The sequence below is a fragment of the Lemur catta genome, unplaced genomic scaffold (genome assembly GCF_020740605.2).
Source record: "Lemur catta isolate mLemCat1 unplaced genomic scaffold, mLemCat1.pri scaffold_65_ctg1, whole genome shotgun sequence".
NCBI classification, from domain to species: domain Eukaryota; kingdom Metazoa; phylum Chordata; class Mammalia; order Primates; family Lemuridae; genus Lemur; species Lemur catta.
Genome location: NW_025423864.1, coordinates 1,033,285 through 1,060,891, shown reverse-complemented (window position 1 = coordinate 1,060,891; position 27,607 = coordinate 1,033,285). Strand labels below are relative to the sequence as shown.

Below are 27,607 nucleotides of genomic sequence, written 5' to 3'. Positions count from 1 at the left end.
CATCATTTAATATCTATCATTAAACTGAAAAAGCAAGATGTTTTAAAGTCTCTTGGGAAACTTTAAGTGAAAACGGGAAGAGGGTAACACTGGGAAATGTTTATGTCCGTTCTCTTTAACGTTTTACAGAGCACACCCTGTGCCGGTCACATAAGCTGCTGCAGGAGGCTCCTGTGTCGGGGGTCCCCATTCTTCACCCTCCACAGATGCATCCCCTTCTCCACGTGGAGACTCCTCAGTTCCTTCCATTGAAGAGACAGCGCTGCCTCTCTGGACCCTTGACTCTGAGTCAGGCCATGTGACTTGTTCTGGTCAATGGGATGCCTGCTGCTGTGACACCTGAGGAGGCTCAGGACAGACTTGTGTTTTTCTGTGCCACTGTTACGAGCGTGTGCCTGGGCTCTGGCTGAGGGATGAGGTGTGAGGCGAATCATTCCAGATGGGGCCACCCTGGACCATCCAGCAGCAGCTTCTCTGGACAGGTAAGAGACCCCAGTGAGAGGAGAGCATTGCTGAGCCAGAGTGTGGACGTGCAGGCCTGTGAGCTCATTGTTTCGGGCCAGGGGAGTTGGATGGGAGGGTTCGGGGGTGTGGTTGTCCCAAAGCATCATCATGACAGGAGAGGACAAAGGGGTACAGCTGCCCATAGTTTCTACCAACCATTTGTCAGTAACATTTCTATGTTATAATAGTTGTAGCAAATTAGATATCAGTAGATTTAACATACTTGTAGAGTTTCTGTATTTCTTTATAAAAAATACCTTTGAGATGTAATTCACCTGTTTAAATTGTGCAGTTGAATGACATTTTGTGTATTTGTAAAGTTTTATATTTATCAATACAACTCACATTAGAACATTTTTCTTACTCTAAAAAAAAAAAATCTCACCCCTTGTAGACATAATCCTCCAACCTTCCATCCCCTCCAGCCCTAGGCAACCAGTGATCTACTTTGTCTGTATAGATTTATCCTTTCCAGACATTTCATAAAAATGGAGTCATGCAATCTATGGTCCTCTATGACTAGCTACTTTCGCTCAGTATGTTTTCAAAGTTCATCCCTGTTACAGTTTGTATCAGTACTGCATTTTTTTCCCGGTCAACAATTTACTAACTAAAATTAATCTAAATTAAGATCTGTAGATGTACTAAAATTATAAGTTTTATATCTATGAAGCTATTCTAAGGTTTTATTATACTGGTACAATATTTCTAACATAAAATTTACCATTTTAACCCTTTTTGGGTATAAATTTAGTCATGTTAAGTCCATGCATATTGTTGTCCAACCCTCACCACTGTTCATTTCTGGTGATTTTACATCATCCTAAATTAACACTCTGTACCCATCAAAAAATAACTCTCCACCTTTCCTCCCCCTGAGGCCCTGGTAACCGGTATTCTACTTTATGTCTATATAAATTTTCCTATTCCACATACCCCACATAAGTCAAATCATACAATATTTTATTATTTGTGTCTGGCTTATTCCACTTGCCTAATGTTTTCAAGATTCATCCATGTTGTAACACATATCAGAATTTTCTTCCTTTCTAAGGCTGAATACTATTTTATGGATACACCTCATTTTCTTTATCCATTCTTGTGTTGACGATGGGCATCTGGGTTGTTTCCACCCTAGCTATTGTGCATAATGCTTCTGTTCATGTACAAGTTTTTGTAGAGATATACATTTTCATTTGTTTTTGTGAAATAACGAGAAATACATGTATATTGGTCTCTGCCCCTGGTTACTGACACAGACCTCCTAAATCTCTTGGAATTTCCTGGATGTTACGAGCGTATTTTGTTCTAATGAGGAGACTCTTATTGAGATTCTGGATGGGGGCTGGTCACCAGAAAGACCAAGCCATGATTAGAAGCTTGAAACTTTCAGCCCCCTACCCTGACACACCATGCTCTGGAGAGGGGGGAGGGGCAGGAAATGGAGTTCACAATCCATCATGCCTACGTGATAAAGTCTCCATGAAAATCCCTGAACCCCTGGGGGGTTTGTAGAGCTTCCCAGTTAGTGAACACACCCTTGTGCTGGGAGGTCATACACCCCGGCTCCACAGGGACAGAAGCTCCTGTGCTTATGAACCTTGCTGACACTTGCCCTACATATCTCCAGCTGGCTGTCATCTCATTCATTGATATAATAAACCAGTGAACATAAATATTTCCGTAAGTTCTATGAGGCATCCTAGGAGATTATTGAACCTGAGGAGGGGTCATGGGAACCCTGACTTATACACAGTCTGTCAGAAGTACAGGTCACAACCCAGGGGTTGCAGTTGTTGACCCAAGTGGTTGAGGGGTACCATCTTGTGGAACTGAGCCCTCAATCTGTGGGGTCTCTCCTAACTGCAGTTAGTGTCAGAATTGAGTTAAATTGTGGTATGCCCAGTCAGTGTTCACCAGAGAAGTAGTTGTTGGTGGGTTCAGACCCCTCACATTTTGGTTGTAGAAGTGTTCTGTGTTGAGTAGTGAGTGGGAGAGATAGAAAACTTAGTTTTGTGTTTGTGTACATATGTTGGAATGAAATTGCTGGATCATGCTGTTTTCTGTATACATACATGGGAATGAAATTGCTGGATCGTACCGTAACTCTGTGTTTAACCATTCTCAAATGGTTAAGGAACTGCTAGATTTTGTTCCAAAGTGGCTGCACCATTTTCATTCCCACCAGGTATATGTGAGGGCTCCATTTTCTCCATATCCTCAACATTTGTTGACAGGTTTATTTTTTTAATTATAGCCATTATTGTTGAGTTCTTAATTTCTGCACAATTGGAGCATGCATTTGTGCCAAAATAAGTTTCAAATGCAAATTGAATAAAATTGATTAACATTTCTTCAACAGTAAACACAGGAATATAAATTTCATTTATAAGCACCATTTTATATTATAGGACTTTAAGCGCTTTAACCAAAAAGTGGAAAATAAAATCAAGATAAATATAATTTAGTATCTATCTTAGTCAATTAGGCCTTCTATAGCAAATGACTGTAAACTGGGTAGCTTATAAACAGTAGAAATTTATTTCTCACCATTCTGGAGGCTGGGCAATCCAAGATCAAGGCATTAGCAGCTTCTGTGTCTGGTAAGGACAGGACCTGCCTCCTGGTTTATAGATGGTGTTCTTCTTGGTACGTCCTCATGGGCTGAAGGGACAAGGGAGGTCTTTGAAGTCTCTTTAGTAAAGGCAGTAGTACAGTTGATAAGGGCTCCACCCACATTCCCTAATCTCAAAGACCCACTTCCTAATACTATCACATTGGGTGTTAGAACTTCAACATCTGAATTTGGGGAGGTACACAGACATTCAGTTCATATGATAATATTCAAATGTTAATGTAAGAATGGTGAATTCACCAGGTGCTCCCAGCATGGGCACAGAAAGATTTCTCATGCAAAGTTTAGGGTATGTAGAAGTAAAAAGTTTACTTACTTTTCTGAAAAAGAAAGAAGGAGAGAAAGAAGGAAAATGGCACAGCAAGAAGGAAGGTGGAAAGTGCTGGCAGCTGAGGAAAAGGGGCTTGGTGTTTTTAAAGGGTAAAAATGGCTTCTTGTTTCCTTAGCTGCACACGGATAACAGAAGCAGCTGTGGAGCCAAGGTGTTTGCTTTTTCCAATTTTTTTTTTTTTTTTTTTTTTTTTTTTTTGCCGTTTCTCTGTGAGGCTGGCTTTATCTGAGTCCTTGAAAGCTGTCCTGGCAGGAACTGAGGCAAAGAGCCTGCAGCCCTGTTGTCTGTTTAGGGCTCTTCAAGGCTGGGAAAGAAACTCTTAGAGATAACGAGTTAGGCTTGAGGACTGTGAGTTGAGTTTCAGGTATTTAATGAAACAAAGCAAAGCATCCGCTGTGCTGTAAGTTTTCTCTTCAACGGGGCCATTATGTGTTGTGACTTTATTCCTCTTTTTTCTGTTTGATAGTTTATTTTCCTCCTGCAGGTGGTTGTGAACAAGGCCACCTTTCCCTTAATTTCAAAGAAGAAAAACAAAAAACATAGCAACTATTTTCCTGCTTCCAGTTTCTTTGAAGAGTAAACTTTTTGCTTAGTGATTACAACATACAAAATATTGTGTCCATTTGGTATATGTGAACAACTCAGTGTCTCTTAGATAGATTTCACATTGAGTCTAAAGTCACTTCTACTCTCAAGAAAATTTTAAAAATATGATTTGTATCTGGAATGGAACGTTCAAGATGGTATTATTACTTGTCTCCTATAGTACTAAAGCAAAGACTTTGCACCAAGCAAATTTTCTTGTTTAAGAAGGGCCACTACCTAAAGAGTTTAAGTATATACCTCTCAAAAAGTTTCTTAGCCTTTCATCATTACTCCTAACAATTTCAAAAGCTAAACTCATAAAATTTTTAACTTCCTTTAAGTTTCTACTGACACTGGTGCAGTATACAGACAGTCATTTTATTTTTATACTAAATGTTCCATTTAGTAAATGAGATTTCTCAATCTAAGTTGGGAAACCTGATACGAGCCAGGTGATTGGAATATAGGCTGGCTGGCGCCAAGGACAGAAGGGAAAATGCACATCAGAGCCAAGGATGTGCAGGTGAACAGGTGACCCTCCACTTCAGATGGCATCCAGTTCTCTACCTGATGCCCAGGGGGCTAAATGCGCTGAGTGACAACTGCCTCTGAGCCCGGGAGTTGTGGACTTTGTTTCTGGTAACTGTCAGAGCCCAAGGGGGCTTCTGTTGTGCTTGCAGACTTGACCCTGCTGGTCTGTGCTGGGGGGATTCTAAGTCTGTGGCTGGTCATTATTGTCAGCAAAACCTGCTAAGGTCTTTGAGAATTTTTATGACCAGCTAGCGCAAGGGCAGGGCCACATGTCCATGCTATTGCTTAGAGAACATATCTGTTTTCAAGTGACGATTCATTCTAGTTTTATTTTCGTAACTACATAGGGCAGAGTGGAGCTATGTATTAGTTTATTAAGTATGAAATGTCTGATTTCCTTAAGTACTAAGTCTGACAATTGATATCTCGGACATTTCACTCTGAACTTCTTGTTTTATGCTTATTGTAAAGGTACATCCTTAGCCTTTCAAACACACATTTTGGCTTATGATTATCTTTCAAATTGTTTTTAGATCAATTTTTACGAAACCATGGCTGTGTCAAAAGTTTATGTTATTTTTGAATATGAGTTCTGTTGTCAAACCAATGCAGTGCAGACAGCTTGAAGTATCACCAGAGTGTTTGGGAAGGATGTGGCTGATGAACACTTGGTACGTGGATGGTTTCAGAAGTTCTGTTCTGGTGATTTTAATCTCAAAAATGAGCCACATGGGTGACCTGAGACCAAAGTGGTTAATGATGAGCTGAAAGCTGTAGTGGAGGCAAATCCATGTGAACCTACATGTGAATTCGCAGGGAGTTAGCTACGCTCCCAGCAAGAAATCGGGTCCCTCAGGCAGGGGTCGTCACAAAAGATAAGGAAATAATAGAAAATAGAATATAATAGAATATGGTAATAAAAGAATACACAGAGACAAAAGTACAGTTTTATAAAAAATAGATTTATGAAAAAAGGGGCAGTCTTGGGAGAACCCACTGCGTTCCTGTGAACTGTGAGGCCACCAGTAAAGTTTCACATCAGTATTTATAGGTACAGTGATCGGTTGCCAGGGGTAACAGATTTACATAATAACAGGTAGTTCATTTGAGGTTCAAAGTCTCCTAAAAAGCTTCTAGAGATTGGCAGGCATGGTGGCTCATGCCTGTAATCCCAGCACTCTGGGAGGCCGAGGCGGGCGGATTGTTTGAGCTCAGGAGTTAAAGACCAGCCTGAGCAAGAGCGAGACCCCGTCTCTACTAAAAATAGAAAAAGAAATTATACAGACAGCTAAAAATACACACGTATATATATATATACACGTGTGTGTGTGTGTGTATGTATATATATATATATATATATATATATATATACACACACACACACATATATATATATATATATAAATTAGCCGGGCATGGTGGCACATGCCTGTAGTCCCAGCTACTCGGGAGGCTGAGGCAGGAGGATTGCTCGAGCCCAGGAGTTTGAGGTTGCTGTGAGCTAGGTTGACGCCACGGCACTCACTCTAGCCCGGGCAACAGAGTGAGACTCTGTCTTAAAAAAAAAAAAAAAAAGCTTCTAGAGATCGTTTAAGTAACTCTATGTATGTGAGCAAAGGGTTACAAAATCTTCCTACGACACAAATTTCTAAGTTCTAAGATAAAGCTATCACTTTAACAGAAAGGAGAAACAGAGATATAGTGGCTCTATATTTCTTTTATCTAGTTATTGTGGATTGAGACAGGTAGTCAGGAGTAGAGCAGGAACTGTCCCTTGGGCTAATTGCTTTTAGCCACAGGTGTCTGTCTGTCCGGCAGGCACTCTTTGATCAGCTGTCATCCCATGGCTCCTTGCAAACCTGCTTTGTCCTAGAAAGCAGGTGAGAACCACAGGTTTGAGACTGCAGTGTCACCTTGGAAAGCAGCTGCCACTGACCTTTGAGATGCGCTCCTGAGGCAAGGCAGCTTTTGGTTTGTGAATTAACACGTTCACATATTCCTTCAGGGCAAAGCCCTGCAAAACTCCTGAGATCATTTCTGTCTCTAATATAGCAATATTAATCTATGGAGAAACATGAATTGGCAGCAAGGTTTGACATTACTATTCCAACAATATTGGAGCATTGGAAACAAATCAGCAAGGTAAAGAAGCTGGATAGATGGGTACTGCATGAATTAAACGAGCATCAGAAGAGAAATCATCTCGAAGCTTGCCTTTCTTTGCTGTCACGACATAAAGATAAACCATTTCTACACTGTATTGTTATGTGTGATGAAAAATGGATTCTTTATGACAATCACAAGCATTTAACACAACGGTTGGATAAAGATGAAGTGCCAAAACACAAGCCAAAACTGAATATTCATCAAAAAAAAAGCTAATGATATCTGTTGGGTGGTCCAGCACTAGTATTATCCACTACAGCTTCATGAAACCTGGTGGATTGATTATAACAGATGTCCACTGCAGCCAATTGGATGAAATGATGAGGATGCTTGCAATAAAGAAGCTGACACTGGTTCAATAGAGACAGCCCAATTGTCTTTCAAGACAACGCTTGACCACGTGTCACACAAACAAAGCTGCTCAAACTACAGAGGCTGGACTTGGAAACTCTCTGTCATCTACCATATTCACGAGACCTTGTACCAACTGGCTACCACTTCTTCCAGGCTTTGGACCACTTCTTGCAAGGAAAAATATTCAATACTCAACAAGCTCTGAAACCACCTTTTGCAATTTCACAGCCACTCTCTCTCTCTAGGCTCTTCGCTGCTGACATAAACAAGCTACCATTAACATAGCAAAACTGGGTCTATAGTTTAGGTGGATACTTTGATTAATTGTACTGCTTCTTGTTTGAGATATAATAAATGACACTTTTGATTCTATAACAGACATTTTATATTTAATGACCTAATAAATAAAGATGATTCCAGCAGCATTTTTTAAAAATGCACTACCATACTGAATCTTACTTTCTGACAGGCAGGGGAGTACAGTGGCTTCGGATTCTGGTTCCACAGCTTCAGGCCAGCTCTGTGGTAGCGGGTAACTTACTTTCCCTCTCTGTGCCTCAGTTTTCTCATCTCTAAAAACAGGATATGATAGTAACCTACCCCATAGAACTGTTATGAAGATTAAATTATTTAACATTTGTAAATAATATCTGGAACATAGTAAATGCTCATTGAATTTTAGCCATTACTCTTGCTCTTGTTGACATCAGGTATAAAAGAATAAATGTGACTCTGGTTCATGACCTTGGGTAGAATCACAAGATAAGCACTGTTTTAGGGAAAAGTATTTGTACAGGGTATTTTCATTATCCAAAATAGTCTCACTAATAAGGTACTATTAGAGTAGAGCAGTGTTACAAAGTAAGATCATTAAATAGAAGCCCATGGTACAGAATGGGCAACTCTTACAGTACATTGATAGGTTTTGACTTTCTGCAGTATCATATCTGTAAATAATAAGTCCTTGAGATTTTAGCTTTTTGGATCAACTTGCTGTTAACAATTTAATTTTTTTTTTTTTTTTTTTTTTTTTGAAACAGAGCCTCACTCTGTTGCCCAGGCTAGAGTGAGTGCCATGGCGTCAGCCTAGCTCACACCAACCTCAGACTCCTGGGCTTAAGCGATCCTCCTGCCTCAGCCTCCCAAGTAGCTAGGACTACAGGCATACGCCACCATGCCCGGCTAATTTTTTCTATATATATTTTTAGTTGGCCAGATAATTTATTTCTATTTTTAGTAGAGACGGGGTCTCGCTCTTGCTCAGGCTGGTCTCGAACTCCTGACCTCAAGCAATCCACCCGCCTTGGCCCCCCAGAGTGCTAGGATTGCAGGCGTGAGCCACCGCACCCAGCCAACAATTTTAATTTTTAACTTCTGTCAATGTTATGTACTTTTCCATTAGCTGAAAAGGACTCCCCAGGTCATTATGCAGATGTCTCTGTCAGGACAGTGTGCCCTTGAAACATGCTGTTTATGATCTGACTGTCTGAAGTCTTCCAGGACACACAGTTTCTGGCTGGCAGCATAGATGGTGCAGCATTTATGATCATTAAGTGGGTGCTAGTCTCCATGTTGAGCGTACATCTGTCACTGGGGATGCCATCTCGGTGTGAATGTGTGTGGAAACCTCAAGGTGGGTCCTTGGAGAGACCATTGCTGTGTGATTCTGAAAGGTTAGGTTGAGGTCCGTCCCTTGGATTTGCTCCTGTCCTCTCTTCTTCAACCACCCCTCGGTGTCTTTGCCATGTGCTATTGTCTTCGTGGTCTCCGTCTCCACCTCATCTCCCACCCATCTCCCATCCTGCCCACCCCCCAGTGACCTTTCTAAAGGTCTCTTCCCAAATGTGCTTACTCTCCTGGGCAACACTATTCATCCTTTTCCTCACACCACACATACATACACACAAACATGTATACCACACACTCCCCCACACACGCTGCAGACAACACAAACCCCCCACACTCACATACATCCTACATACACACCATGAACACCTCCCATATACTCACACACACCACACACACACACTCACTACTTCAAAGGCTCCACTTCACCCACTACTTCTACCCTGACCCTAAACTACAACCACTGGCTTACTTCCACCAGGATTTTCATTGCCCCTTCCTCCAGGGGACTTTGTGTCCATATCTGGTCTCCCTAGGGAGGGTCTAGTCCTTCTGCAGGGTCTCCATCCTCCTCCCCTGTGCCGGCTGAGTCACTGGCTCTGCTGGACCATCTTGGTTTTCCGGCCTGTCTTCCTTTGACAGCTCTCATCATCATGCATTGCAGGCACCTTTTGACAAGTCCGCATTCCGGCACCAACAGTACCTTAGTCGTTTTTATGTTCTAGCACCTTGGATTGTGTCTGACACACAGTAGACAGTCATTTATAATTTCTGAGCACCTGCATGCATGAATGCACACAGATATCAGGATAAACATTCAAAAAGTGCTTTCCTTTTTACTGAATCTGTGATCCAGTTCACTTACCTGTTGGCTTGCACCTGAGATAATTAAATTTCTATTAAAAATATTAATAAACTAAGTGAATCTCAATATTATATCTGCAATTTATGCTTTCATTGAGATGGGCAAAGACTATCGACAGTGGGCCCCATGTGTAGGGGGTTGAGTTAGAGAAGTAGCATAGAAGGCACTGGAATCTTCAATGATTTCTATTTATACCACCATACAGAAGAAAAAGGATGAAAAAGACATACATAAATGAGATTAGAAACTAAAAAAATGAAGTTATATAAAATTATATACTGTGCAAATTCTATATAAAATCTCTCTTTTCCATTTGGTGTACAGTGCCTCAGGATTTTTGTCTTGTAACTTATTAATAGGAATGTTGTACCATGATTACATTGCCAAAACTACTGAATAACATCTGTTCTAAGTTTTTATGGAGATTACTTTAAGGTTGACTTGGCATAGACTAAACAGCATACATTTAGAGGGCACAATGTGGTAAGTTTTGGTGTATGTAGACCCATGAAACCATTACCGCTGTCAAGGTACTAAACACATCTATAATTTCTGAGGACACTCTTCTTTTCCTTTCCTTCCCACTTCCCCAGGCTCCCCCATACCCGGCCAGCTGCTTATCTATAGATTATTTTGCATGTTCTAGAATTTCATATAAAATGGAACCATTCAGTACTTACACTTTTTTGTCTGGCTTCTTTTATTCAACATAATTATTTGGGGACTCATTTTTATTGTTACATCTAAAAAGAGTTCATTCCTTCTATTCCTGAGTAGTATTCCATTATATGGATATACTCATCTGTGGCTATGTTTTCAATGTGTTCCCTCCAAAATTCAAATGTTGCCTTTGTGATAGTATTTAGAGGTGATGCCTTTTTGAGGTGATTAGGCAAGGAGGGCTGCCCTGTCGTGAACGGGATCAGGCCCTTTTTAAAAGAGGCATCATGCAGTGTGCAGTGTTCAGCTTGCTTGCCCTCCCACCTTCTGCCATGTGAAGATGCAGCAAGAAGGCCCACCTGAGATGCTAATACCTTGTTCTTGGACTTCCTAGTCCCACAACTGTGAGAAATTAATTTCTGTTCTTTATAAGTCACCAGTCTATGGTATTCTGTTATAGCAGAACAAACGGACTAAGTAACCTGTTCATGGGCATTCATTTGAGTTGTTTCAAGTTTGGGGAAGTTATGGATAAAATTGCTATGAAGAGTAGTGCACGAGTCTTTATGTAGGAATATACTTTCATTTCTCTTCAGTAAATACCCAGTAGTAGAATGCCTAAGGGCATACGACAAACACATGCTCAACTTTTTTTTTTTAATTTTTTATTTCAGCATATTACAGGGATACAAATGTTTACGTTACGTATATTGCCCTTGCCCCACCAGAGTCAGAGCTGCAAGCGTGTCCATCCCCCAGACGGTGTGCACAGCACCCATAAGGTGTGAATATACCCATCCCCTCCTCCCCCTTCCCCTCTGCCTGACCCCTGAGGGATGTTACTACTATATGTGCTCTTAAGTGTTGGTCAGTTAAGTCAATTAATGCCAATTTGATGGTGAGCACATGTGGTGCTTGTTTTTCCATTTCTGTGATACTTCACTTAGTAGAATGGGTTCCAGCTCTATCAGGGATAATGCCAGAGGTGCCACCTCACCATTGGTTTTTGTGGCTGAGTAGAACTCCATGGTGTACATATACCACATTTTATTAATCCACTCCTGTATTGATGGGCACTTGGGTTGTTTCCACACCTTTGCAATTGTGAATTGTGCTGCTATAAACATTCTAGTGCAGATGTCTTTTTTAATAGAATGTCTTCTGTTCTTTTGGGTCGATGCCCAGTAATGGGATTGCTGGATCCAATGGTAGTTCTACTTGTAGCTTTAAGGTATCTCCATATTACTTTCCACAGAGGTTGTACTAGTCTGCAGTCCCACCAGCAGTGTATGAGTGTTCCTGGTGGCAGTCTGATTTTAAAAAACCACTTCTATCCTTTTTTTTTTCTTTCTTTTTTTTCTTTTTTTTTAATTTGAGCTTATTATGGGGGTATGAAAGTTTAGATTATGTATATTGCCCATGCCCCCCAACCCCCCTGAGTCAGAGCTTCAAGTGTGTCCATTCCCCAGACAGTGTGCATTGCACTCATTATGTAGGTATAAACCCATCTCCTCACCCCACCCCCCACATCTTTCCAACACCCAATTGATGTTATTTCCAAATGTGCACTTAGGTGATGATCAGGGAAACCAATTTGCTGGTGAGTACATGTGGTGCTTATTTTTCCATTCTTGGGATACTTTACTTAGTAGAATGGATTCCAACTCTTTCCAGGAGAACAAAAGAGATTCTATATCACCGTTATTTCTTATAGCTGAGTAATGAGTGTTCAATCTTTGTATTTTAGCTTGTAAGATGTCCAGGCAGCCTTGAATTATGAGGAGCATAAACTTTGAGTCTATCTCAACAGCAGAAGGAAAAGTTACCAGGTTGAGGGATGGCATATAGAAAACAGAGAGACAGAGAGCTTGAGAGACTGGACATTTTAAATACATAGTGGCAGGCTGACCACTTGAGCTCTGAATTTTCGTGGATACGATTTGCCCTTCAATTAAAACGTGTGCTCAAGCATTGGCCATAACCACCTGCAGTCCTAGCATACCTGGCATGCCTTTCAATCTTTCCATTTACACGCATACTTGTGAGTAGAGGTGCCCTAAACCAACCATAGTGCCCAAATGGCATCATTCTCCTTGTCTTTCCTCAGGTTTGCAGGATTGGTTACCTGTTTTTCTTTAGAAGAAGAAATCAAACTGTAGTCTAGGGGTAAGTGTGGCGGATCACAGTGTGCTGATTGTGGGCACGACTCCACAAGGTATCACCACTCAGTCATTTCTCACCTCTCACTTCTGTCTCAGGTACTCTCCCCAGGGGTCTAACACCTCTGAGAGGGCTCAAAGTACCCAGTGATCAGCTCCTGTATGCGTTTCCTGTACAAGCTTTCTTTTAATTAATTTTGTTGGGGATTCCCTATAGGGCCACCTCACCCCACAGAGAGTCACCCCAGGCACTCCTATCTGCACCCCTAGTCACCCAGGAATACCCTCAGCTGACACAGATAAATGCCCTCTCTCTTCAGAGCTGGGGAACTCAATCTCTCATTTATCTGCAAACAGGACATTTCAGTTATATCTTTCATTTCACAAATGCCCAGAAAAGCCAATTCAAAGACATTTGGGGAGGAAGAGGCAATGAATGGAGAAGACCCTTTAGAGTGGACCTCAGAGTCAAAATTAGGATCCTCGAAACAATTTCCTACAAAAAGAATTGATAGCTGAGAATAAACCAGGATCATCAATAAAGACTGTGAGCTCTGGGGACTCAGGAGGACTTACCAGTTCTGCCCGAGGGAAAGCTCATCCTCAAGTGGCTCAAGGGTGTCATGCTGTTACCTGGAGTTGATGTTGGGCCTTCATGGAATCCTGAGTCTTCTCTGAGCCCCAGGTGTGAGCACCATCTTGTCAAAAGAACCCAAACTGTTTAAAATAATTACAGGGGTTTATTCTGATCTGAAGATGTGTGACTCACCTGGACAACATGGCCTTAGAAAGTCCTGAGAATATGTGCCCAGACTACTGTGGTACAGTTTGGTTGTATACGTTCATGCAGATAGGAATTTCAAATAAGTCCCTAACTCAATAAGTGGAGGGCGTGTATTTATTTTGCCTGAAATGGCAGGACATCTTAAAGAGTGTTCTTATATGTTATAGGTATATTTAAAGGTTCTTTGACTTGTAACTCCTTAATGCATAAAGCTGTCTTAAGGCTTGGAATTTTTTAACTTAAGAAATCTGTTCATCAGAGACAAGCCGTTGGATGTTTACTGAAACTCAAGCGATCTCTTATGTAAATTGAAGGCCTATAGGTTTGCTTTAAGTTTTACCTTCTATAGCCTTAGGTCTGTTAATGATTTGGCATCTCATTGTTATATAGTATAATGTCTCCAAAAAGATAGAGGTGCATCATGATGCAGGTCTGACCTACCTTTTCACAGCCAGTATCTGAGCCTTAGGTTTTCTCTGCAGTCCCCTTGGCCAAGAGGGCGTCCATCCCATCACAGCTGGGGGGCTTTTTATTTAGTTCATACAGACATGATTGTAGAGTGTTCTTCTTTCTGTCTTGATCCACCACAATCATTGTGCGGCCTCTTCTGAAGCTGGTGCTCAGTGAAATAGTTGACATTAAGCAGAAAAATATTATCAGGTTGCTATGAATACCTGGTCTACCCCTAGCAACACCATATCCTAACAGTGCTAGGGGAGTTTCCAATTATTAGAGGTTGCCTCTCTCTTTCTTAGTGCCTCCTTTTGGCCAAGGCCAAAGAAAGTCAGGTTTCTGGATGTAAATCAATGATCTCTACCATTTCTGTGATGTTGCTAATCAGCTGCTTGTCCAGAGAGCACGGCCTATAGAAAAATTAGGGCTTTTAATTCACCATCTTATAATAGGACACCTTTTTGTTTCTAGAGCACTTCATAGTTGTGAACTAACGTAAAATCATACCTACCATAATAAAAAAATATGTCTTTCTTTATCTTTTGGCAATTGATATATCAGGATGATGGCAGTTAATGTAACCACCTGGAATTATTTTATTTCTGTGAGAAGCTTGTATTTCAAGGCCTAAGTTTCTGATAGCATACTCAGCTTCATAACTTTTTGTTTTTTTGAAAGTATTTACCACATAAAACCTCATTAAAATCATGGTTGTTTTGTCTGTAAGGTTTACATTACTGTGAATAGTTCCCAAAATGGTGGCAAGTAATTGTTGGGTTCAGGTGGCGAACAAAGGGTGGCTGGTTCAGAGTGATGCAGCACTGGATGTAGAGAACTTTGAAGAGGAAAGTGGCAATATCTCATAGGATGTCAGGTGAGTGTCAATAAAGGAGTCTGTGTAGGATAGGAACCAGTAAGTGTAGTGGAAACTCTGGAACTAAATCAATGGAAGTTTTCATGCATTTTTCTATTGCTGTTATAGATCCCAAACAAGGTGGATATGGCTTGGCCACTAGATCTAAAAAAGACTGAAATGAACAGTAGGTCTCTAATGATTCCCACATACCTGATTCAGCATTTGGTCAGAATGTTCATAAACAAAAAGTGAAAAAGGATTTGTGAGCCTAGAATCCTAGAGAAAAATCTGAAAGTTTATATTTCAGTATTTATGTTTAAATAGGAGCATGCTTCTTTTACCTTGAAAAGTACACAGCTATGAACACACACTTCTATTAATACCTTTCACTAATATACACTTAACCTAAGATCAACTCTCTTTTGGATTTGCCAGGTTTGGAGCATTTTATTTTTTGCACAGAGGGAAGTAAAACATACATTTTTTTTGTTTTTAAATACCAAGGTTGAAGGACAAATGGCTCTCATAACAGTTTTGAATTATTTAAAACCTGAAGAGTTTTAAACCAACCAGATAAATTCCAAGTTCAGCACATTCAGAACCAGGATTTGGAAATTCAAACTCAGATGGGTTCACTGTCCTGTGTCTTTCAGAAAAACGGGGGTGGAGGGAACAATTAAGGGGAAAACATATGGAATGAAATCAGTGTAGATATAAACTTTACAACTTACATCAAAATTCATTCAAAATCATCCTCAGACTTAAACTACAATGCAAAACTTTAAAGATTCTGGGAAAAATCAAAGAAGAAAATTTATGTGGCCTTGGGTTTGGTGATGAGTTTTAACACACAAGAAAAAAATCTGATCCACAACAGAAAAAATAATACCATGGCTGTTATAACATTCAATATTTATACTCTGTGAAAGGTCAAGTTGAGAGAATAAAAAGACAAGCCAAAGAATGATAAGAAATATGTGCAAAATACACACCGGAGGAACAATTCACATTCTACATATAAAAAGAAGTCTTGAAACTCAACAATAAGAAGACAAACACCCCAATTAAAAAGGGGTACAGATCTCAACACACACCTCACCAAAGAAGATACATAGATGGCAAATAATCATACAAAAAGATGCTCAGCATCCTATATCGTTGGGGAATAGCAGATTACAGCAGCAATGAGATATCACAGCACGCCTGCTAGAATTACTAAACTCTTAAAAAAGGACAAACCATTGCTGGAGGAAAGGCAGGAATTCTCACTCATTGCTGGTAGAATGCATAATGGTACAGTCACTTTGGAAGACCGCGTGGAAGACTAGAATATGCCACCCCAAGAGATAGCTCTTTTTGTTGTTGTTATTGTTTTGGACAGGGTCTCTGTCCCCCAGGTGGGAGTGCAGTGGCACGAACACAGACCACTGCCACCTTGAACTTCCAGGCTGGAGCGATCCTCAGCCTCCCAAGTAGCCGGGACTCCAGGCATGAGCCACCACCGCCAAATAATTTTTATGTGCGTGTGCAGATGGGGCCTTGCTCTATTGTCCCGGCTAGTCTCGAACTCCTGAGCTCAAAGGATCCACCTGCCTCGCGCCCGGCCTATAATTAGTTTTTAATGGAGAAAATAATTTAAAATAAATCCTGTTTGCTGTGGTGGCTGCGGCCCACGTTATTTCCCAAGAGGAGAAACCGTGGAACTGTGGAAACCCCAAAACCCGAACTGACCTGCGCGCTCGAGAGGCGCCCGTGGGGGCGGGGCGGGCTGGGCTGGGCGCGGGGGGAGGCACGGGGGGGGGCGGCGCGGGGGGGCAGCGCGGACGGGGCGGCGGGGACGGGGACGGGCTGGGCTGGGCGCGGGGGGCGGCGCGGAGGGGGCGGCGCGGAGGGGGACGGGGAGGGGCGCTGGGCCAGCCACGCGCACAGCCTGACACGGGAGCCGCCCCGGCGCTGCGGGCACGCGCTGGAGGTCTGCGTGGCGCTGGCACCGGCGTCTTCATCTGCCCCCTGGCGCTGCGCGACCTGCTCCCCACCTGCTCCTGCGTCCCCGCCGCGGCGCCGCACGACCTCTCCGACGGCGGGCGGGGGTGAGCGAGGCCGCGCCGCCCCTTCCCCGCCTCTGCCTCCCGGGGGTCCCCGCCTCTCCCTTCCGGGGTCCCCACCCATCCCTCCCGGGGTCCCCACCTCTCCCCTAGGGGGCCCCACCCATCCCTCCTGGGATCCCCACCTCTCCCTCCCGGGGTCCCCACCTCTCCCTCCCGGGGTCCCCACCTCTCCCCCGCCACCCGCTCCCGCAGGTGTTTCCTACCTGTCGCTTAAAGTCATAGATTGGAAAGGCCCCGGGTCGGTGAGGTGGGAAGTCGAACTCCCCTCTACTTTTTTCCCCATCTTCCTTAATAAAAGTAAGACTGAAATATTTCCAATAATCAAAATAAAGTGAAAAATCTCATCCCTTCGTTTCCCCAACCTCCAGGTCACTTCCGTTAGTTGCCTGGCTTCCAGGCAGGTCCTTGTACCTACGTGCATCTGTTCATGTGTAGGCTTAAAAACTTTCTGAAACAAATGTGATGCATTTTCCGAAGAAAACATCTTGGACTAGTTCTTGTTTTTTTTCCTAATGTTGTGAACATTTATTAAAATAGTAAACCTTACTTTATAAGAAATGAAATAATATATTTATATGGTAATTTGTATTCCTAAGAAAATAACAGCGTCCAATTAGACAAGAAAAATTTTCTATTTTTCTGTCACTACCTAACAAAATCATGCATAGAAATTTCCATTTTAAATGCTAATTTTAAGAGAATTAATGTTTAAAGAGCATATGTCATATTTTAAAAATAGATTTTCTATGGCTCTAGAAAATTGGACTAGTTCTTTTTAAACATTGTATTAACAAAGCCATTCAGGAAGAAGGAACACAGAAAACATATGCCCTCTTGGTTGATAAAGGAGAGGTGATATTCTCCGTCCCTAGAAGGGAGAAGACATTACAGAGGAGCCATTTGGAGCCACTGAGTTAGGAGCAGTATGTGGAGGCTGAGGAAAAAAGTAGACCCCACATTTCCCGAAAGATCAGTCCCCCCAAAGAGACACAGCTGGAGAGTGTCCTGTTGTGATCCCACAGCCAGAGGTGCATTGCATTCTCGCCACTAAGGCTTACGTGCACCTTGGGAAGAAGGTCCTGGTTGTGTCCCCATTTTCACAGTTGGGTACATTCTTGTGGTCACATCAGAATTCCTGGAAAATGGTTGGAAATGTGAGAGAAATGGATCATTATGCCTCCAAGCCCTGCCATTTCCACCCCATTGCCAGTTCCTTTTAAACTCATGGAGGGTGTTTCTTTCATCCTACCACCACCAATTTGAGATCTTCAGGTTACTTCCCTAGCATTCCTTTTCTTTCATTAACTTGCACTGAGTCTAATGTTAGTAGGTCAGGATGCTGAAATCTTTGAGTCCCATCTCATCCATAGTGTAAATATTTCCAAAAAAGCATTAAACATCGAGTACAGAGCATTGACTAGAAAATGACGCATCATGTGGAAAGCCGTAAATTGACTTATGGGTTAGAGACTTTCTTATGTACTCTGGTAGAATAATTGCATCTGGGTAAAATTGCCCTGTGCAACTAACTCCGTAAAATTAATGGGAAAGGTTTTGATCGTTATTCAGAATTGTTTTTGAAGAAAAGACAGAAATGTTTTCATTTCTAAATGTTTGTGAAAGCAGATTTATGAAGTATGTTTGCACTGCTGGGTGTGTATAGTTCCATTTGAAGAGGCGAACATAACTAAGCCAAGTGGGAGCTTATACTGGGAATCAAAGACCTGAATGACTGTTCTGGCTCTACTACATGTTAATTCAGCATGTCTGGGTCTCACTTTTGCAGTAAAACATTAGGGATTAGAGAAATTTGAAAGTGGAATGAGGCAGAGATTTAGCCCCAGCCGTCCTGGGAATGATGCCCAGGGAAGGCCACATGGTGCATCTCCCCTGCTGAGGGCTTAGTCGTTCACTGCCGAGGTTTTTCTCAAGTTTTCTCGTTTCCTTACTTTCTACTTCATGGAGAATATGTCACTCCAGCTTCTAAATACCTAATTAAAGTAATATGATGTTCATGCATTTTGTAGGGTTAGTGTGAGAATAAAGCCTGTTAGTAAAAGTGCTTTGAAAAAACTTGGTCATGTCACAAAAGTGTAAGGTATTCATTCTATTAAGGCTGTTTAATTGGAGGTGGCCTATGTTTATGTGGGACCAGATTTATAGAATAAATAATGTTTTTAGATATCAAGTAAACTACACCAAAACGGAAGTTCAGAGGAGAGGAGGGAGCCTGCAGTGAGGCTGGAGATGGATATGGAAAGAGAATTAACTGGTACGCTGTAGGATAGGATAATAATCATAAAACTCTCCATAAATTGACAAAAGGGAGTTCAAGAGAATGTGATCTGAGCCGAAAATCAGTTCAGAATTTGTTATTTTACAAAGGTATTGAGGATCCCCAATATGGCAAAGCATTCTACCTTGGGAATAGAAAAATGAAGTTATTTATGCCCTCTGGGCCTCAGAGAATAGGAGATACCCCAAATGAGCAAAAGTAGAATTTGGTAAAAGAGGATCTATTCTGCTGGAGGAGCACGGAAGAGTCAGGAAGCCTTCCCTGAGGAGATGATATTCTAGCTGGGTCACAAAGAAAACTTTAGCCTGTTCCCAGCAGAGCGTGTGTTCTAGAGACCGGGATCAGCCCGAAGTTTGGAGGAACGAAAGAAGGCTGGTTGTAGTCCAAGAATACCGTGCAAGGCATTTCTAGAGTATACAGTTTCTATGTGGGGAATGGTGGGAAATGAGATGGAAAGAGGGTAGAAAACCAGTTCTAATTCTAGCCTCCTTTGTGACTCTAAGCATGAATAAGGTGAGTGGGGAATGTTGGGGGAGGCATGGAGTAGTGGCCTTGCTGGGAACCCACAGGGCTCTGCCCACTTTCTTCCCGCCGTGGGTACAGGCGCAGCCAAGGGGAGGGACGGTCTGCCCAGGTGTGCACAGACCTCCGTGAGTCTCCCTGAAATCCTGCTGTGCACAGTGAAAGAATTTCCTAGTGGTGGCTGGCAAGTTGACTAAAAGCAATTTCAAAAAAGGAGTTCCAGAAATATTCTAAGTAATGGTAGCATCATCAGGAGAAGTACACATCCAAGTGCATTTATAGTACTACATTTGAAGAGTACTCAGGTAAGAAAATATAGAAAATTAACTTTCTCAGCAGCTCTTCTGAGAGTTCCTGGGGAGGTTTTAAAAACACAGGTGCCTGGTTTCCACCCCTAGAGATTCTGATTTAATTGGTCTGATTGTGATAACTGGTATTCAGTTTTCAGAAGTTCCCCAAGTTAGAAAAGATTATAATTTGCAGCTAAGGTTGAGAACCACTGAATTAGTGTAAATGCTGACAGCTCCAAGACTCAGGCTGTTAGGAAGATTAAAAGAAATAATGGATGTAAAGTTTTTATATGGCACAGTGCCTACCACATATACATTGCATTTTAAAAATAGCAGTGAGTCAGAATACTTGAAAAATGCAAGTCTCTCAAAAATACTTGAGATATAATTAACTGAACTTTTGATTCGGAATTGGACATTTCATATTTAATGAGCTCATACAGAGGTTTTCAGTCTGTTTTACCCGGAGCCGTGATGACCAGTGTGGGTGAGTGCTGGGGTAGCTGATGCTCCAGCAGCAGCAGGACAGTTCTGTCCTCTCTTTTCCATAAATAAGAGTTTTGCATATAACTTTAGATGAATTTTTAAAAAAGGATTTTACTTGAAAAAAGGGAAGGAGGGAGGGAAAGAAAGCACACACTGTACATAGAATGAAATGTTTAGGTGAGTTTTTCGAGATTGAGAGCTGAAAAATTGTGAAGTGGGTTAAAGGAAGTTGTTGAATTCTTTTTTTCATTCTTTTTCTTTCTTTCTTTTTTTTTTTTTTTTTTTTGAGACAGAATCTTACTCTGTTACCTGGGCTAGAGTGCAGTGGTGTGATCATAGCTCACTGCTCAAACTCCTGGGCTCAAGCAATCCTACTGTCTCAGCCTTCTGAGTAGCTGAGACTACAGGTGTGCACCACTAAGCCTGGCTAATTTTTAAATTTTTTGTGGGGATGGGGTGTTGCTATTTTGCTCAGGCTGGTCTTGAACTCCTGGCTTCAAGTGATTCTTCTGCCTCTGCCTCCCAAAGTGGTAGGATTACAGGCATGAGCTACTGCACCTGGCCAGGAAGTTGTTGAACTTTTATTTAGTGAAAAAGCCTTAATTTTCTGGGCCAGTTCAGAGCGGTGGGCTTAACCTGAAACTTCTTCAGTTCTATTTTATTTTTCAATTTGTGGTTAGAAAACATCACTTACATTTGTTATTATAATAATTTTCACTTTTCTATGACATTTCAGAAATTCCAAAGTTCCTGAGGAAATTACACATGATGAAATTGATGTAAAATCAACAGTATTATGGGACTTTTAAAAAATACTTAGGCTGGGCGTGGTGGCTCACGCCTGTAATCCCAGCACTCTGGGAGGCCGAGGTGGGAGGATCGCTCGAGGTCAGGAGTTCGAGACCAGCCTAAGCAAGAGCGAGACCCCTCTCTACTAAAAATAGAAACAAATTATATGGACAACTAAAATATATGTAGAAAAATTAGCTAGAAATGGTGGTGCATGCCTGTAGTCCCAGCTACTCAAGAGGCTGAGGCAGGAGGATCGCTTGAGCCCAGGAGTTGGAGGTTGCTGTGAGCTGGGCTAACGCCACAGCACTCTAGCCCGGGCAACAGAGCGAGATTCTGTCTCAAAAAAAAAAAAAATTCTCAAGTGGGTTATTGAACAGATGATTTACGAGCATGCAGGCAAGGGTGTGCACGGCATGTTAAGATGAGAGAGGGTGATGTCACGGAAAGAACTGGACTCACAAGACCGATTCCGCCTTCGCGGCCTCATCCTGTCAGTAAGCAGCTGTGTGGACATGAGCACATCACTTGACTTCTTTGAACTACAATATCTTTATTTGGAAAATAAGGTTATCAAATTAGTTGTCCTTTAATAGTCTGTTTAGCCACAAAGAACATAGCATCCCCAAGGGTACCAAATTTGCCACAATTATTTTAATTGGGCTTCCCAATGATAAAAGAGCTGCCATTTATGAAAGAGTACATCACATATTAATACTCGGTATTTATGTCACTTTATGAAATACCATGGTCCCATGACAAGAAGGTATTATTAATCCCTTTTAACAAATGATGAAATGGAGGCTCCAAGTGGCTAACAACAGATCAGATAAGTCAGGATCAGAATGTATCCTGATATCAAAATCAATTGACAGGTGTCCCATGCTGTTATGAGAGGCAAAGGGAACATATTTAGGGTGGATGACACTATAATGAGATAACACTATAGGAGCATGGCAACAAAAGTTCTTTTTTGTTTGCATAGTGATATCTAAAATATATTGATACCATATGGATCCATGTTCATTTCATGAAAAGTTTCTTCTGGTATTCCTGTAACCTTGAACTGTTTAACACTTTTATAAACAATTTGGTTGAAAGAATAGAAAAAAATTTGGGTCAAATTTGCAAGAAAAGAAAAACAATTTAAGACAGATACCCAGATTAATAATTTATTCACATATTCATTTATTCAAGTATCACATCCAAAGCAGGATTTGAGTAATTAAGCTAATTCATTCACAGAATGGTAAGTATTAAACACAGTGAAATGTGTTAGCATTGAAAGTAAATTCCTGCGCTGGGCATCTAAACTGTCTTTCTAAACATAAAAAGGCCTTAACTTTGAACAGGGCTGGGATTTGGGAAATTGTAGCAAGTAGTGAGAGTGGTTGGGATCGACTCTTGGGCTGCCATTTGCGGCTCCCCAAAAGGATTGGAAAGGGTGATACCTAAATATATTTTTCCCTTAGTCATAGGATAGGAGGGAGGAGAACCTCGGGCTAACAAAAACTTGTATGAAATTGATGCAGGTCATCTCAAGTTGATTTCAGGTCTAACAAAAGCCAACCGTTGGAAATTTCTAGCATGAAAGACTGATGTCACCTTCAGGCGCAGTCACAGAAGGGAGTGCTCAGACCTGGGGAGGCAGTACAGGCCCCCGTTTCTGTGTTGACTGGGCCACGTCCTGCCCGTGTGGTTCCCCTCCCACGTGGTCCCCAGGCCATCGTGGCTGCCTTTCTCCGTGGATCTTTCTGAAAGGTCTGGAAAGCATATCGAGTGAGGAGCAGCTGGGACAGTTAGAAAAGAAAAGGCTTAGTAGTGACACTGACACGAGAGCTTCTTTCAAATATTTGAGGAACCGCTGTTTGGAAAAGATAGTTGGTTGGTTCTGAGACTTTGAAAGCAAAACTAGAAGTGGGTGAAGTTGAAAAGCACTGTCTCCAAGTAGAGCCTTTCCCACACTGAACGGCACGCCTTTGGGGATTAAGAGCCTGCTAATCACTGGTTCTCTTCAATTCAGTGAACATTTATTGAGTTCTTACTGTGTGCCATTCTGAATGCTGGGAGGACATCAGTGGTAAAAGTGGGCAAAAATCTTCGCTCTGGGGTTATTAATTAGTAGGGGTAGGGAGACTTTCAATAAATAATAAAATAAATCAGTAAAATATATGCATTATGTATAAGATGTGTGTATCTGTGTTAAAAGGGGAAAAAATTATGGTCTAAGAGTAGAACAAGAGATGAGGAATGAGAGGAGATGGAAGGGAATGAAGCGGAATGCAACTGCAAATACGGTGTTGGAGTAAGTTGGCCTCACTGAGAAGGAGACTATATTAGTGAGGGTTCTCTGGAGAAATAGAACCAACAGGATGTACAGAGATGTGTAAAAACAGATTTACTAGGAGGGATCGGCTCCCATGGTTATGGAGGCTGAGACAGTCCCTGACCTGCTGTCTGCAAGCTGGAGGCCACAGGAGGCCCGGGGTGAAGACCCAGCCCAGACATGAAGTCCTGGGAGCCAAGGGGCAGCGGTCTGAGTCTCAGTCTGCGTGTGAAGGCCGAGCACCGGGGGACAGTGACGGCACCAGGGGCAGTGACAGCACCAGGGGACAGTGACGGCACGGGGGACAGTGACGGCACCGGGGACAGTGACGGCACCGGGGGACAGTGACGGCACCGGGGGCGCTGACGGCCAAGGGCAGGCAGAGAGCAGGTTTGCCCTTCCTCTACCTTCCGGTCTGTCCCAGCCCTCAGTGGGGGGGTGCTGCCACCTGCAGTGGGGAAGGGGGGTCTCCACTCAGTCGGGGGTTCACACACTAGTCTCTTCCAGCAACACGCACCCCGGCTGTCTAGGTCTCCCTCAAGCCGGTCAGCGTAGCACTTGGAATTAACCACCGCAGCGACGTGTGAACAAGGACTTCAGTGACGATGCGAGGGAGTTTTCTTAGGGAGGAGCGTTGGAAGGAGAAGGAAAAGCCTCGCAAAGCCCCGGGGTGCAAACGTGGCAGCGGTTGAGTGTCCCTGGTCTGAAACGTTTGGGGCCAGAAGTGTTTCGGATTTTGGAGCATGTGAGATTTCAATTTGTGCATGAGGGGTGCTCCACCTGTATTTACGCAGAGCATTTGGAAGCGAAGTTTAAGAGAGGATCGGGACCACATGACCTCTGGGAAAGCCTCTGCCAACTCCACATTCCCGGAGTTCCTGAGTCTGACGGTCGAGAATAACGAGTCTGGTGGCCGTGAGCAGGTGAGTTCAGGAGCAGAGGTGCCAGACCAGGGCTCACAAATTCCCACGGTGAAGGGGCCAGACAGACAGTGTAAACATTTTAAAAGATTAGCAATGTATTAACATATTTTAAAACATTATGTAAATGGAATCAAGCATGTTTGCAGGCCAGATATTGCCCAGTGGGCACCAGTTTGAGACCATGGTACTGGAGAAAGTAAACTCAGTTAATAATCCTTCTATAAAGTCTTGGGCAGGGAATCAAAGGAGAACAAAAGAAAAAAGAAGAAATCTGGGAGTCTTTGATAAGAATTATCTGTTTGTCACAACTTGACAAGGAACCAAAAGGGAAGAAAGAATCAAAGATTACTCTTTGCTGTAGAGCCTGGGAGACAAGTTCACCCTGACTTTGGTCTTCCCCAAGTAAAGGTCACTTGGATTTTTCCTACACGTTATCAATGGCTGGATACTGATTTATCCTCTCATTGCCTTATACACAATTCCATAGCATTTGGGAACTTAGAATTCAGTTAGAGAAAGAAAACATAACCCAATACAATCTTTTTCAATTATTTTGTGTCGATGATGTAATTACAGTCATGAAACTCTTGCATGGAGGCTCAGAATTAACTATGATAATTACAAAGAGACAGATAAAACATTTATTCTTTTTGATATATGACTTTTCCTGTTTCCTGGCTGCAGGTGCCTTCGTTTGCAAGATGGTGCCATTTGTCCAGGCTACGGCCATCGTGGCAGAAATTCTCACCATGACCCGCATTGCTGTGGAAACTTGTGCATCCTTTTAAGACGAAGCGGCAATATACCCACCGAAGGGCGTTCACGACGCTGGGTGAGGCCGCTGGGTGCGCCGTGGCGGTGCTGATGTCATTGCAGAACAAAGAGAACCATGTTTATAAACTAGATGAGTAGCTTCTCCTTTGACTTAGAGGTCACTGGGGTGTCATTTGAGGGTTTCAGTCCTCTCCCTGTTTGCCGCTCCCTCTACCCTCGCTCTCCGCCAGGCCCACTGCACACTGAAAAATCCATCACTTTGCATACACTTCTTCAGTTTAAGTCTGAAACTTCTCAGCGCTGCTGCCAGCTGATCTAGAATAGCCTGTTAGTGGCATCCATGTCAACATTCGTTAGACTGGCAAACTGCCATCCTAGTGAGGAAGGCTTTAGGCTAAGGTAACAGGCGGGTAGATTTTGGCAGAGGGCAGAAAATGTGTTTTTAGAAAAGTGGAAAACAGGGGCCCTGCTCAGAGGTGGCCCTGGGGGTGAGAACACAATAGTAGGAGGTCACAGCGTGTGTGGAAACGATGGGTACTGAGCCCTGGAGATGCCAGACCCAGACAGATGCCACCCACTCCATGAGTTTGCTTTACACATTCCTGGGTCTCAGTTCTGTAACTGTACCTGGCTGAGCACGTCGGGATGGACACATACCTCATGACAAATGGTAAATTCGAAGCAGCGTCCTATAACCTAGTACCTATAAAACAGAATAATTTCTCTATTCAATAATTACAATTGTGTCATTTAAAACCTTCTTTACCATAAACACAACTTATGGATTAAGTGAGTCTCAGCTCCCAGAAACCCAAAGCAATACCCAGTATTCTCAATGGTTCCACCCACTATAGAAAGATCCAGCAGAATTTAAGCTGGGGAATCTGCCCCCAAATCAAAGCTGAGGCTCTTGATTCTGTCCTCTTTCTGGTCTGCTAAGATTCGTAGGTTGAAATGCTCCTCTGCGGTTAATCTGGTTTTCCTTTGCTAAGGGCACATCGTCCAAGCACTTCCTCTCGACAGACTCGTGGGGGACAGGGAATTTGGAAGGAGCACCCTGGGTTTTTTTCTTTTGTTTTTCTTTTTTACTGCCACGAGCACCCTGGTTTTTGAAGTTATAGGTGTTTGTTTTCTAAATAAGAAAATAATACCTCTGTTATTGTGCTTACAATAAACGTACTTTGGATTTTAAGAAGGAATGATAGAGGGTGGTGTCTGACCTGTTTAAAGTTATCCATCCATTCAACAAACATGGATCTGCCCCTATGGCAGCCAGGACTTTTCCCTGGAATCTTATTTCAGGAAACAAAACAATAAAAATGGCATTGTCCTTGCCCTCAGGGAGTTCAGACGAAGTTGAGAAGAAGTGAGGACAACACAGGCCCTGCACTAGAGACAGCAAGGAATTAGTGTCAGTTTAGTAGGAAATGTTGGTGGCCTTCAAAGCGGCTTTTGAGTGAAATCCTGGAAAATGAGTCCACAGACAGGCAGTGGTTAGGGTGGCCCATCCAGGGTAAAGGCATGAATCGTGAAAAGCACGGTGCATTCTGGGACACAGGAACTCAGAACAGGCCTCGGGTGTGAAGACCTTGCACAGGTGTGAAGACCTTGCACAGGTGTGAAGACCTTGAATGGGTGTGAAGACCTTGCACGGGTGTGAAGCGGGAGAGAGGCGAGTGAGATCACAGAGCACCTCAGCGGGTTCATCCTACAGGCAACAGAACACTATTAGGGAGTTTTAAACATTTAAATCCTGTCCTGGGAAGACTATTCCAGAGCAGTGAAAGAGTAGAAGCGACAACCTTGGAGGAGACCATTGCACTGCTCCGCGGCAGTGACTGGCTGCCCTGAGAATAGGGGGTCTTGATGATTAGAGAATTATACATGGATATATTTTGCTCAACTGTGGGCTATTCTGATGATTTTAACATTTTTGCAGGTGTGGTCTGGTTGGTGGCAGTCATCGTGGGATCACCCATGTGGTACGTGCAACAACTTGAGGTAGATGTAGACTCGAGACTGGGATCGATAATCTTATTGTTCAACTATTTTCTCCTCCTAACAATAAACATTTTCCTTCCTGCAAGAGTATTATAGAAAATTTGTGTGAACTCATTTATTTCACGGAAGGTTTTTCAAGTGGAAGAAAATAATTTGTTTTTTTTGTGTTTGTGTATGTGTGTGTGTGTGTGTGTGTGTGTGTGTGTGTGTTTTGAGTCAGAGTCTCAATCTGTCACCCTGGCTAGAGTGCTGTGGCATCAGCCTAGCTCACAGCAACCTCAAACTCCTGGGCTCAAGCAATCCTCTTACCTCAGCCTCCCTAGGAACTGGGACTATAGGCATGTGCCACCATGCCCGGCTAATTTTTTTCTATATATATATATTTTTAGCTGTCCATATAATTTCTTTCCATTTTTAGTAGAGACAGAGTCTCGCTCTTGCTCAGGTTGGTCTCGAACTCCTGACCTCAAGCGATCCTCCCGCCTCGGCCTCCCAGAGTGCTGGGATGACAGGCATGAGCCACCACGCCTGGCCAGAAAATAATTTGTTTTAAGATTTTTTTTCTCTGTTTTATTTAGTTCTC

At 42.6% G+C, this 27,607-nt stretch overlaps 1 long non-coding RNA gene across 2 annotated transcripts; it reads left to right on the top strand.

Annotated features, from left to right (window-relative positions):
• Positions 1–117: 117 nt before the first annotated feature.
• Positions 118–27,114, top strand: LOC123629963. 2 transcript variants are annotated; one of them, XR_006732467.1, is made up of 3 exons: positions 118–482; positions 24,934–25,081; positions 26,963–27,114. It is a non-coding gene; the product is annotated as an uncharacterized LOC123629963 (long non-coding RNA). The 2 variants fall into 2 exon arrangements; XR_006732468.1 differs by lacking the exon at positions 118–482 and adding an exon at positions 24,232–24,249.
• Positions 27,115–27,607: the final 493 nt, after the last annotated feature.